Source organism: Chelonia mydas, chromosome 14 (genome assembly GCF_015237465.2).
Source record: "Chelonia mydas isolate rCheMyd1 chromosome 14, rCheMyd1.pri.v2, whole genome shotgun sequence".
NCBI lineage: Eukaryota > Metazoa > Chordata > Testudines > Cheloniidae > Chelonia > Chelonia mydas.
In genome coordinates this window covers 34,407,808-34,422,046 of record NC_051254.2, presented here as the reverse complement: position 1 = coordinate 34,422,046, position 14,239 = coordinate 34,407,808, and the positions used below count along the sequence as shown (strand labels likewise).

Below are 14,239 nucleotides of genomic sequence, written 5' to 3'. Positions count from 1 at the left end.
GACCAGCTTCTCTTATCAAAAGACTAGCTTTTGATCTTACACAGAGATCATCTTCCTGTCAGACCCAGACGCATGCTCACTGCACTGGGAAATTTGAAAAATGCACCATATTCTCCCAGGAAAAATGACACCTGAAGAAATACTGGAAGTCCTGAAAAGTCCTCATGGAAACAATCAGTGTTAATAGATGCTGCAGGGTCTGTGTTTGGATAGAAAAGAACCATATCTTGAATGCCAATTTCCTAAGGGAGTCTGTCTGCTTTTCTAAAGTCCAGGGTCCATATTTTGGTACTTTCCTTTCTTCCTTTTGTCAGGATCCTGAACTCAACCATCTCATGGTCACTGCTGCCTAGGTGGCCACCCGCTTCTACTTCCCCTACCAATTCTTCCCTGTTTGTAAGCAGCAGGTCAGGAGGAGTGCGGCCCCTAGTTGGTTCCTCCAGCACTTGTACAAGGAAGTTGTCCCCAACACTCTCCAAAAACTTCCTGGATTGTCTGTGTATTGCTCTCCCAGCACATGTCAGGGTGATTGAAGTCCCCCATTAGAACCAGGGCCTAGGATCTAGAAACTTCAGTTAGTTGTCCGAAGAAAGCCACATCTACCACATCCTTCTGATCTGGTGGTCTATAGCACACGCCCACCAGAACATCACTCTTGTTGCTCTCACCTATAAACTTAACCCAAAGACTCTCAACAGGCTTTTCTCCAGTTTCAAAAGGGAGTTCTGGGCAATTATACTGCTCTCTTACAGACAATGCAACTCCTCCACCTTTCCTCCCCTGCCTGTCCTTCTTGAACAGTTTATACCCATCCATGACAGTGCTCCAGTCATGTGAACTGCCCCACCACGTTTCCAATCATGTCATAGTTCCTTGATTGTGCCAGGACTTCCAATTCTTCCTGCATGTTTCCCAGGCTTCTTGCATTCGTGTACATGCACCTAACATAACTAGCTGATTGCCCTACTTTCTTAGTATGAATCAGAAGTCTTTCTGACTTTTACCCTCCTTGTGTTTCCTCCCGGTATAGGAAAGGTGCAGCCCAATGGCCAATGGACAGCAGCCAAAGTGGAAGGGCAAGAAAGCAGAACTTGTGTTGCCAAATGACCAACAGAGGGAAGTAGAAAGGGAGGTGAAGGTGTATAACAGTGTATAAATAGCAAGGAAAGAGCATTGAAGAGCAAAGGACCTCTATGCTATGTAATGAATGCTGGATAGTAGTAGATGTTAGGGATTGAGAAATGGGCTGTTTTACTAACTAATGTCCACCAGGTGACATGAGAGTCAAAAATGGGAAAGAGACAGCTATAGCAAGAAGAATCCACTAGAGGAGAGCACAGTAACAGGCTGTCATGCTGGGAAATCGACATTAGATGGCAGCAGAGTAGAGGAAATGAAAGGGGGGGATCAGAACTACTGACTAGTGATCAATAGATTTCAGTAGCCAATAAAATAATGGGAAAGTGATACTGTAAAATGGCCACTAGGTGGCAGCATAGAACCATTGGGTTAGAAGGGACTGCAAGGGTCATCTAGTCTGACCCCCTGCCAAGATACAGGATTTGTTGAGTCTCCGCCATCCAAGCCTGATGACTGTCCAGCGTCCAGTTTCTCTACATCCTTTCTATACATTGGTGACCAAAATTGGACACAGTCTCCAGCTGAGGCCTAACCAGAGCCCAGCAGAGCGTTACTGTCACCTCCCGAGACTTGCATGCTATGCCTCTGTTAATGAAACCTAAAATTGCATTTGCTTTTTTTGACACAGCATCACATTGCTGACTCATGTTGAGGTTGTGATCCACCACAACTCCCAGATCTTTCTCAGCAGTGCTGCTGCCAAGCCAGTTATCCCCTATTCTGTATTTGTGCATTTGTTTTTTCTTCCCTAAGTGAAAGCAGGTGGTAAGGGTGATATATGGGCAGCTATTTTCAGAAATGCCCACTAGATGGCAGCATATCTTGAATATTAATAAAGGGCCGGTTTCAGAGTAACAGCCATGTTAGTCTGTATTCGCAAAAAGAAAAGGAGTACTTGTGGCACCTTAGAGACTAACCAATTTATTTGAGCATGAGCTTTCGTGAGCTACAGCTCACTTCATCGGATGCAGTGAGCTGTAGCTCACGAAAGCTCATGCTCAAATAAATTGGTTCGTCTCTAAGGTGCCACAAGTACTCCTTTTCTTTTTGCAAATAAAGGGCCGGTGTAAGTACATTATAACAGGCCATCACCTCGGACAGGCATCTTCCAAAAATGAAAGCTGGTGTTTGTTCATGATCTCAAATATTTTCTACATAGGATCATTAGACTTAAAAAAAGTTGCAATTCTACAAGTCACGCTGAACAAGTCCCATTGGACATTGTTAGCTACAAAGCATTGGAGACACAAAGTGAACCAAGTGGGAGAAAGGTTGAGGTGGGACCATATTAAAAAGCATGAATGCTGAATACAAATATGAGGCAGCATTTACACTTTGTAAATCCAAGGGGAAGCTCATTTTCCAAAGGTAGATCAAATGCACTTGCTCATCCCTTCAGGTAACTGCAGGTCTCTTCACTGAGAAAATCCAGTTTCTGCAGAAAGAGGAGAGACAAGAACCTCAGCTGAGGAACCTACGTCCTGGTGGCCAAGCCCTGAGAAATAAGAGCTCATCGCTTCAAGCTTGGGCTGTGCTGTGGTTACAGGTGAGCACCATCTTCCTGACTGCATTTCTATACCACCACCAAACAGGGGCATGAATGTGCTTTGTGAATATTAGAGGGACAAGGTGGTGAGTTAATACCTGACATTGCACTAACTCTTGTTGGTGGAGGAGAGAAGCTTTTGAGCTACACAGAGCTCTTCTTCAGGTGAATATTAGCAGTTTTAGCCTCTCTTTCCCACAGCAGTGCCAGTCAGCATTCATAGCACCATTTCACAGAGATAGAGGCTGAGATCCATGTCCTGTGAAGAGGGCGGAGAAGTTATTCCTTCTCCTACAGGGCACTGAAATGCGGAATATACCAGGAAACATTGTTAGAATAATTTGCATTTATTCTAACAGAAGATCAATGCCTAAGGAAAATAGACTGCAGCGGATATCTCAGTTCAACATTTTAGTTGATGTATTTATTGATTTCTGACTCCTAAGTCATGGCATGATTCTGGCAGTTGCCGGAAGTGAAATACTTCATTTAAGCATCATTGTTCAGCTTCAGTATGTCATTAGATGGGATACGACAGTAGATAAAGAGTCTGATCTGCATATCATTACTCGGCTACCAAAGAGAAATGGCCTATTATATTAGTCATTGCTCTGATATGGCATAGGATTGTCTACATGGATACAAAAGATCTGTTCTTGAACTGTGACTCCTTGCACTTTGACTAAAGTCAACACTTAGCCTTAAAACTTCAGCTGGTAACCAGGAGAGGGAGGGGAGTTTCTGAATATTTACGGAATTAATTAACACTTGATTAGCTTTCCACTCTATGTTCTTCCAATTCAATTGCACAGTTTGCTTTGTTATTCCTAGACTCAACCCATGGCAGACAGAAACCAGAGAAACCAAACGGCTGTCACAGAATTTATCCTCCTGGGATTCGGGGATCTCCCTGAACTGAAAATTCTTCTTTTCCTCATGTTCTTAGTGATCTACATGGCAACTATGGTCGGGAACATGCTCATCACTTCACTAGTTGTGGCTGATCATCACCTTCACACCCCCATGTACATGTTCCTGGGGAACTTGTCCTGCCTGGAGACCTGCTACACCTCGACCATCCTGCCCCGGATGCTGGCCAGTCTCCTGACTGGGGACAAAACCATCTCATTCAGTGGCTGCATCACACAACTGTATTTCTTTTGTGCTCTGGCGGCTACGGAATGCTGTCTCCTAGCAGCGATGTCTTATGATCGGTATTTAGCGATATGTAAACCCCTGCACTATTCAACTCTTATGAATACCAGGTTTTGCCTCCAGTTGGCTGCTGGGTCATGGTTAAATGGTTGTTTGGCTACTGCAATCTTTGTATTATTCATGTCTCTTTTAATATTCTGTGGCCCGAATGAAATTGACCATTTCTATTGTGATCTCATCCCATTGATAAAACTTTCCTGCAGTGACACATACCTGATTATATTGCTGGATTTCGTACTGGCCTGTGTATTCACTCTACCTGCATTTCTACTAACCCTGACGTCCTATGTGTGTATCATTGCCACCATCCTGAGAATCCCTTCCACCACAGGGAGGCAGAAGGCATTTACCACCTGCTCCTCTCACCTCATTGTGGTGACAATTTTCTATGGAACCCTAATGATTGTCTACATGCTACCGAAACATAAGACACTAAGCGTCCTAAACAAAGTGCTCTCTCTTTCCTACACAGTCCTGACTCCTGCAGTAAATCCCCTCATCTACAGCCTGAGAAACAGAGATGTCAAGGAAGCCTTGAGCAAAGCAGTCAGTAAATATGTGGCTTTCACAAAAGCATGCAGAGATGCCTAGATAACAACTTTGCCTAAATCAGCCAGGCAGCCTGAGGTTTTCACAGCTATCAGCCCCCAGTGAAATTGAGTTGAAAACCCCCATTAAAAATCTTATCACAAATGCATCTGACGAAGTGGGCTGTAGCTCATGAAAGCTTATGCTCAAATAAATTTGTTAGTCTCTAAGGTGCCACAAGTACTCCTGTTCTTTTTATGCAGGATGATGGTATTTTTGTCCACGGTCTTGGCTAAACATTCACCCTATGTGAGGAGTGTGTACGGCATTTGAAAATGCATAGAGCTGACATTGTATAAGGCACAAAATCTACTAACGATCCAAGTAAATCCCTGTGTCTATTCCCTGTTCATTGTTTCTCAGTGTTAGATAATAAAGTTTTGTAATCTAATTCAGACAGTCAAATAGAAATAAAACACAATGTGTGGCATCATGTTTTTTGCTGCAGTTCTTAAGTCCCTAAGGACACAATGGAAAATCCAGCCTGAACTCGGGTCTGTGTTGTCCATCTAAGTGGAAGGACCAGGGAGGGAGGTGGCCATTACCATGTTTCCATCATGGAGTTTAACTGGGCACGAGGCAGAATGGAGACAATTTTAACCATTTTTTTATTTCTGTAAAAAAGCCATTTTTGATCAAAATCATTTTTATGTTTATATTAATTGTGATTATTGCCATCATACCCCTCTGCAAACCCACCTTCACTGCACTCCCACAGGCTGGAGGCAAACAGCCAGGCCCTCTGGACACTTCACCAGGAGCAGCTTCATACCTCTTATCTGGGCTACACCCGGCTGGGACCAGCTCCAACAAAGCACCAGCACCAGGTTTACAGGGCCCTTGGAGGCAGGGAGGTTGGGCAAACAAAGAGGTAGACTCACAACCCAAAGCCACTGGGACTTTCCAGAGCCAGCTGGGAGTTTGCCAGGGCACCTGTAGAACTGAGGCCATTCCTGGGGTTGGGTCTGTCAAACGGTCACCGAGGAGGGATTCAGCATGTGGCCCTACAGGGTAGAAGCTGCTTTGCTTCTGCCAGCTGCACAGAGCAGTTCAAAGGGAGGGGACGCGTTACACTGATTGCCCCCAAAACTGACTGCAACGAGCGCCCGTCCCGAGAGGGCAAGTTCTCAGGGCACCGTGTCCAGCCAGCCCCAGGTGCCTTAGACAGCTCTGCTCCACACAGAGCCCTCCCCTGCGGGCGTGAGGCAACCTATGGCGAGAGGAAGTGGCTACAACCTACCAACGGGCAGAAGTCCTGTGATGTCACAATGGCAGTGCTGGCTCCGCCAGTGGGAGCACGTCAGGGTTTGGCCAGAGGCAGGGGAGCTGGGCACTGGTGAGAACGGTAGGACTTGACCCCGGCAGAAACCATTTTCCAAGGGACCTAATGGAGTTAGGCACCCAAATCCCTTTGAAATGGGAGTTAGACGCTTCACTCTCTTAGACGCCCCTGAGAATCTCAGCCTGTAGAGTCACGGGGTTCTGTCATGAAAGTTTCTGTCTTCAAATGCATTTTGGCCGCATGTGTGCGTGTTCTCTCAGTGTGTTGTCCCAGCTCTGCACAGACAATGGAGACAGCAGATCTGTCAAACTGCCCAATAAATCCACAGTCTCAGTTTATCTTATTGCCCTTATATAAATCTATGGTACACTCACATCTTGAATACTGCGTACAGATGTGGTCCCCTCATCTCAAAAAAGATATACTGGCATTAGAAAAGGTTCAGAAAAGGGCAACTAAAATGATTTGGGGTTTGGAATGGGTCCCATATGAGAAGAGATTAAAGAGGCTAGGACTTTTCAGCTTGAAAAAGAGCAGACTTAAGGTGGGATATGATAGAGGTATATAAAATCATGAGTGGTGTGGAGAAAGAAAAGTTATTTACTTGTTCCCATAATATAAGAACTAGGGGTCACCAAATGAAATTAACGCATAGCAGGTTTAAAACAAATAAAAGGAATCTCTTCTTCGCTCAGTGCACAGTCAACCTGTGGAACTCCTTGCCTGAGGAGGTTGTGAAGGCTAGGACTATAGCAGGGTTTAAAAGAGAACTGGATAAATTCATGGAGGTTAAGTCCATTCATGGCTATTCACCAGGACAAGTAAGGAATGGTGTCCCTAGCCTCTGTTTGTCAGAGGGTGGAGATGGATGGCAGGAGAGAGATCACTTGATCATTACCTGTTCGGTTCACTCCCTCTGGGGCACCTGGCATTGGGCACTGTCGGCAGACAGGATACTGGGCTGGATGGACCTTTGGTCTGACCCAGTCTGGCCATTCTTATGTTCTTATGAAGCGAAGGTGCCCAGCCAGGTTTATTGCCAGCAACACACAGTAATAGCACCTGGGAGACTCTGCAAGGATCCTAAGACATGTATGCTCGTGACAATGGCCATAGCTCAGTCAGTAGTGGGACTTTCCACTGCCCCCTTGGATGGCCAAAGACACCCCCTTTGCAACTCTTCATTTATACACTGATAGAAACAAGTTTCGTATTGCCCCTCTGACATAGTTGGTGACTGCCTCCTGACATAGTTTTTTACCACCCATTACCTTGTATATGTTGATTCGATCAAAACATCTCTATCCATCTTACTGTCATCCTGACCTTATCTTTAGAAGGGGTCACTGTGTTCCTGTTACCTTCAGGGAGTGTATGTGTACCATTCTTGGTATCAGGGTGTTCTGGTACCATCCCTCTGGTGTGTTTACGTGAGTGCTTAGTGCCTAGGAGTGCTTGTGTTTTTGCAATGCCAGCCCTGTTCTTGCCAAGTTCATATATCGGAGAGTGAACCTGCCAGCAGGCATGTTTTGTAACAGCCTGACTTCCGCTCGCAGCCTGCCTTTGCTTTAAAGCAGCAGGGCCTGACTTCTGTTCCGGCCTTAGGCCTTATACCAAGCCTTAAGTCTCAGGCTCTCTCTACTACAGGTTCAATCTATTCATTTCCATTGGAAACAGACCCCACAGCAACAGAAATACACTGGATGGATGGGAAACCCCGCTAAACCTTTGAAAGTCACCGCAATTGTTGTATGTGTTTTTGTAGCCACTCATGTTGCAATCCTGCTGTTGTCCGGTTTTGTTCCTAGTGGCTCTAATTTGGAACAGCGCACACCTAGCAGTAGGTAAGAAATGAGGCGAGATGTGATTATGCTCTTTAGGGTCACTAGAGGGTAGAGGAATGGGAAAGGTGCAGCGGTGCTGCCCAGTGGACAGCAACCAAAGTGGAAGTCAAGAAAGGAGAAGTTATGTTGCCAAATGAACAACAAAGGGAAGTGGACAGAGGTAAAGCAGTATAATACAGACTAGAAGGCTTCAGTGTAAATGGTGGAGAAAGAATTTTGTGGAGCAATGGACCTCTATGCTTTGTAATGAACTGAAAATATCTTTAGAAACCAAAGTGAGGAATGTGTGTGAGCAATGTATAAATGAAGCTATTGAGGAATTCTGAAGTCATCTTAATAAGGGAATCAGAGACAGCCAGCCTAGCTAGTCCTAGGTAACCAACACTATCTAAAGATAGGAAAAGTGTACCATGGTGGACCAAGGATTGTGAAATGGTAGCAGCTGTTAAGGGACAGGAAATGGGCTGTTATACTGAATAATGACCAACGGGGACACAAGAGCATCAAGGATGGAAAGAGGCAGCTACAGCATCCACTGTGGTTAACTCCAGAAGAGAGCAGAGGGTAAGAACAGAGCAATAGACTGTCATGCTGTGTCATTGACATTAGGGGCAGCAGACTGAAAAAAATGAGGAAAGGTCAGGAATATTAGCCAATATATTTCAGAACAGGATAAAGTCCTGTAATATGAAAAGGAAAGGTCAGTGATGCTGCAAGCTGTCCACTAGAGGGCAGCATATTCAAAGCAGGAGAAATGGGCAGCTATTTTCTGAAATGTCCAGTAGATGGCAGCAGATAAAGGCTTCATATTATTTATTATTATAGGTTTCAGAGCGGCAGCCGTGTTAGTCTGTATCCTTAAAAAGAACAGGAGTACTTGTGGCACCTTAGAGTCTAACAAATTTATTAGAGCATAAGCTTCCGTGAGCTTCATCGGATGCATCCGATGAAGTGAGCTGTAGCTCATGAAAGCTTATGCTCTAATAAATTTGTTAGTCTCTAAGGTGCCACAATTACTCCTGTTCTTTTTATTATTATAGCGGCAGTAGGTTTTAACAGGCCATCACCTAGTGCAGTGGTTCCCAAACTTTTTGGCATCACACCCCCTTTTTAATTTTTGAGACACCCTCATGCCCCCCACCTCTCCTTTACCATCATCCAACCCACCCTGTTCCTTGTCCCCTGACCACTCCCTCCCAGGATCCCCCTCCCCTAACCTCCCTCCCGGGACCCCACCCCCTATCCAACCCCTCTGCTCCCTGTCTCCTGACCGTCCCTGTCCCCCCACAAACCTCCGCCCCATCCAACTGCTCCCTGTCCCCTAGCTGCCCCCCCGGGACCTCCTGCCCCTTATCCAACCTCCCTCGCCCTGCTCCCAGCCCCCTTATCAGGCTGCTCAGAGTGGCAGAACTGGCTTATTGGAAAGCCTGGGAGGTGGGCGGGGGCAAGCTGCGCTGCCCGCGCAGCGGCATAACTGTGGGGGAGAGTGGGCAGGAGGGGAGGGGGCAGGGGCTCACCTCCCCAGCCGGGAGCTCAGAGGCTGGGCCGCCTCGTGCCCCCCTTGGAATTTCTTCATGCCCCCCCAGGGGGGCATGCCCCCCAGTTTGGGAACCAATGATATAGTGTTTCACCATTATGTGAAGTATTTTCCCCAGTGGGATTTTTCCCCCCTTTTATAAGTGTAAGCAAGGTCTGCATGAACTCTTCCCTGACCTCTCGCGATGAGCTGGGGAAGAAGATTTCATGAACTGACCTTGTTTGCATAGACACGCCCACTCTGCCTAGGCATGATGGGAATGCTTTGCCCAGCATGCATCTGACGAAGTGGGTATTCACCCACGAAAGCTTATGCTCCAATACATCTGTTAGTCCAAAAGGTGCCACAGGACTCTTTGCCTCTTACCCAGATAATGACTTTTGGTGGTGTTGGATCACAAATCACTTTGTTATTGGGGCAGGGGTAATAAAGGATTGTGTATCCTTGTTGTGGGGATCAAGGGCAACAGAACTGTGCTTGGCATCTCCGGATAGAGGGACTCACCCTCAACTAAACTTCATTCGCTAAGCAGGGGACATGGGTGCCAAAGCCCAGCGGAATTGAGAGAGGGTGTGGACAGGTAGTTCGTGGTGTGGGCTTTGCTGAAGGGTACTAAACACTAGTTGACCCTTCTTTTCTGTACTGTGTAATAATAGAGTTGAGTAAGACTCAACTGAGAGTCTTGTTGCAAGCCAACAGAATTGAAATCACTAATACTTGCTTACAGACAGCCCCCCAGCCTAAAGCAAATACTCACCAGGAACCACACACCACAAAACAAAACCACTAACCCAGGAACCTATCCTTGCAACAAAGCCCATTGCCAACTCTGTCCATATATCTATTCAGGGGACACCATCATAGGACCTAATCACATCAGCCACACCATCAGAGGCTCGTTCACCTGCACATCTACCAATGTGATATATGCCATTATGTGCCAGCGATGCCCTGTGCCAAGTACATTGGCCAAACCGGACAGTCTCTACGTAAAAGAATAAATGGACACAAATCAGATGTCAAGAATTATAACATTCAAAAACCAGTCGGAGAACACTTCAATCTCCCTGGTCACTCGATTACAGACCTAAAAGTCACAATATTGCAACAAAAAGAACTTCAAAAATAGACTTCAACGAGAGACTGCTGAATTGGAATTATTTGCTAACTGGACACCATTAAATTAGGCTTGAATAGAGACTGGGAGTGGATGGGTCATTACACAAAGTAAAACTATTTCCCCACGTTTATTTCCACACACACACCCCCCGCCACTGTTCCTCACACCTCCTTGTCAACTGTGGGAAATGGGCCATCTTGATTATCACTACAAAAAGTTTTTTTCTCCTGCTGTTAATAGCTCACCTTAACTGATCACTCGTTATAGTGTGCATGGCAACACCCATTTTTTCATGATCTATCTATCTATCTATCTATCTATCTATCTATCTATCTATCTATCTATCTATCTATCTTCCTACTGTATTTTCCACTGCATGCATCCGATGAAGTGGGTTTTAGCCCACAAAATCTTATGCTCAAATAAATTTGTTAGTCTCTAAGGTGCTACAAGTACTCTTCGTTCTTTTTGCTGATACAGACTAACACGGCTACCTCTCTGAAATCTGTACTTACTGCTGCTTTTCACCACCTCTGATATTTCAATTAGGATGTGAATTCAAATACATTGTCTCGCTCCCTATCTCTGAGTCAGTTGGACCAGGGATAGTGGAGACTAGTTAGGCAGCCTCCAAATGTCCAGGTTCCATTCTGTAACCAGGCAGGGGCTCAAAAAGAGCTGACTATCAAAGGACACATTTATGGAGAATCCTTCCCAAACTGTCATCTCTACAATCTCTCTGACACTTTTGCAAGTACAGTTTTGAGAACTCCTCAGTGCCACTTGGAATGAACATTGGCCAAATCAAAGAGATCGGAAAAACGAAGAAGTTTACTTTAAAACAGGGTTTTCCCCAAAACTGGGAACTATGTATAACACCAGTGGCCTCAGGACTGAGACAGCTGGACATTTTCTTTCCCATTGTCAACAATTTATTTGAGAGGCAGGAACCTCTCAGAAATGAGAATCCAACACACAGAATGGTCAGGCAACCCATCAGGCACATCCCAGGAACGACACTGGAACTATAGAGAAGCTATTGCAATAGCTATTATGATACAGTCCAGAGGGCTGTTGCATCGAAAATATCTGAACAGTTAGTTCATGATGCAAAAGCATTAGAGACAAGCATGCAACACTCATCAGAGTGATCAGAGTGAGAAGTAACCTGTCTTGCCCAGCTCCCACTTGCTGGTGATGACCCAGCTTTCACCCTTAGTGTCCTGGGATAAAAGTATCGTGTGGGGGAAGGTCCTTGCATGCTAGTCCTGCTCCTGGCGTATGGGCTGAGATCCCTAAAAGAGGGGAGTCCCTGCATTTTATCTGTGGCCACCTGTGCTCCAGGACTGGTGTATATAGTGTAAAAACAAACAAGTTACCCTCAGCAATTACCCAGACTCCACATCACTGAATTCTCCTCCAATGGGAAACCAATCCGCAAGACCCTGAATTCTGCTCCTGCTCATCAGATGGTTGAGAATATTGTTAAATAAACAAACATTAGTAATTACTGATAACATCAAAGTTCCTTCGGAGAAATATTTCCATTGGGGATGTGAGTGTGTGAGAGATGCATCTTTCTTTCCAAATCTTTCATTTGCAAATTATGGATTAAATTTACTTTATATTCAGTTTCCTGTATGTTTGTTAAACTGCATGGCTTCAGCACCCAATCAGGTAAGCCGGAGTCATGTTAGCCATTGTTACTCACGCAATTCTTCCACTGAAGGCTGTTGTCACTTGTTGACTGTGTGCAGGGCTGGCTCCAGGCACCAGCTTTCCAAGCAGGTGCTTGGGGCGGCATTCAGAATGAGGCGGCAGTCCGTGTCCCTCGGCGGCAATTCGGCAGCAGCTCTGCCACTCTTCTGGGCGCGGCAGCAATTCGGTGGCGACTGCTTGGGGTGGCAAAATCTGTAGAGCCACCCCTGGCTGTGTCTGTGTTCTCTCTGTGTGCTGCACCAGCTCTGTGCAGATAGCTGGTCCAGCAGCCTCCAGTCGAACTGCCCAAGAAGACCACAGGCTCGATTCAGTGGCGACGACACTCGGCCAGGTTTATTGTCAATGAAGCATAGTCCTAGCGTTCTGTACGTGCTACAGGTACGCTAACCCATGTACACCCATTACAATAGTCTCGGCTCAGTGAGCAGTGGGCTCTTTCCTCCCCCTTCAGCCGGACCTATACACCCTCTCTCTGACCCCTCTTTTATACAGTGATACAAACAAGTTACCCATTGCCCCTCTAACGTGGCAACTTACCACTTTACCTTGTACTTGCTGGTTCGATCAAACTACCTCTATCCATCACCCTGTTATCCTGACCTTATCTTTAGGAGGCATCAGTGTGTCCCTGTTATCGTCGGGGAGTGTATTTACACCATACTTGGTGTCCCGGTGTTCTGGTACCACCCTTCTGGAATGGGTTTACATGAGTGTCCTGTGCTTAGCACTTCTGAGGAATCTTTCTGTTTTTGCAATGCCAGCCCTGTTCTTGCCAGGCTCTGTGAACTTGCAAGTAGGCATGTTTTGTGACAAGGCCTGACTCCTGCTCACAGCCTGACTTTTCCTAACTTGGTTTTATATCACACTTGCCTGTGTATTCACCCTGCCTCCATTCCTACTAACCCTGACGTCCTACGCGTGTATCGTCGCCACCATCCGGAGAATCCCTTCCACCACCAGGAGGCAGAAGGCGTTTTCCACCTGCTCCTCTCACCTCATCGTCGTGACAATTTTCGATGGAACAATAATGATTGTGTACATGCTACCGAAACGTGATACCCTGGGAGACCTGAACAAAGTGCTCTCTCTTTGCTACCTGGTCCTGACTCCCCTGGTAAACCCCCTCATCTACAGCCTGGGAAACAGAGAGGTCAAGGAAGCCTTGTGCAAAGCAGTCAGCAAATGTGACTTTCACAAAAACGTGCAGAGACTCCGAGATAACTTAGCCTGAGGTTTTCAAAGCTGCCTGGGTGATTTAAGCACAATTAAGTTGAAAAGTCCCATTGAAAAATCTCAGCACTAAAGTGAAAAGGAGTTGGAGATGATCTGTAGAGAGATACTGAGACAGTTTTCGTGGTCCCCTGCTGTGCCCATGTAACACAGCTTGCAGGAAAGTGCCATTGTGGACAGCTCTGTCACTCTCCAATGTTCAGCACTGATACACACGCAGTATGATGGTCTGTTTCGTCATGGTGCTGGCAGTTCACCCCATGTGAGAAGGGTGCACGGTGTCTGAAAATGCAAAGAGCTGACATTTTGTAAGGCACAAAATCCACTAACCATCAAAGTAAATCCTTGTGAATATCCCCTGTTCTTTGATTCTCTGTGTTAGATAATAAAGTCTTGTAATCAAATTCAGACAGTTTCATATGAATATTGTGTGTGCCTCAGTTTCCCCTATGTGGTGCGTATTTAATTAGGTGGGGGAAGGGGCTGTTTATTCTTTGCAGAGTCTCAGGGACACAGGTGTGACCGACGCCTAGCTGCCTGAGTCCCCATGCCCATGGAGACTCCCAGAAGACAATGGCCGCTCCAATTGCCCAGACATGTGGCGCCTAGCAACAAATGACCATGGATGGCCTATCCTCCACAGGAAGCCAGCTGGGTGTGACCAGCTGGAAGACAACGGACTGGGGAGGAGCCAGGTGGGGTTCTTAAATGTGGGCTGTTGGAGGCAGGGAGAAGCTTCTGGACTGGGACTACAGAGGGGTCAGAGGGCTCTGGGCTCTGGGACTGACCCAGATGGGCTATGCTGTAACTTTCCATTCTATATGACAACGAGGGACTTTCTACGCTGTGTTCCAGACATCTCATAAACCCTTCTGCTTTTACAAGGCTGGCTGAGAGTCACTCCAGAGTCAGGAAGATGGGGGTGCATTGCTCCTTTTCGGTGTGCAAGTCTTCCCCAGGGATCCAATTCAGGTGGACTCCCTGAGGGGAGCTCACAGTGAGAAGCAGGGGTTCCTAA

At 46.2% G+C, this 14,239-nt stretch overlaps 1 pseudogene; it reads left to right on the top strand.

Moving 5' to 3' along the window:
- The first annotated feature begins 3,473 nt into the window (after positions 1-3,473).
- Positions 3,474-4,492, top strand: LOC119567677 (annotated as a pseudogene).
- Positions 4,493-14,239: the final 9,747 nt, after the last annotated feature.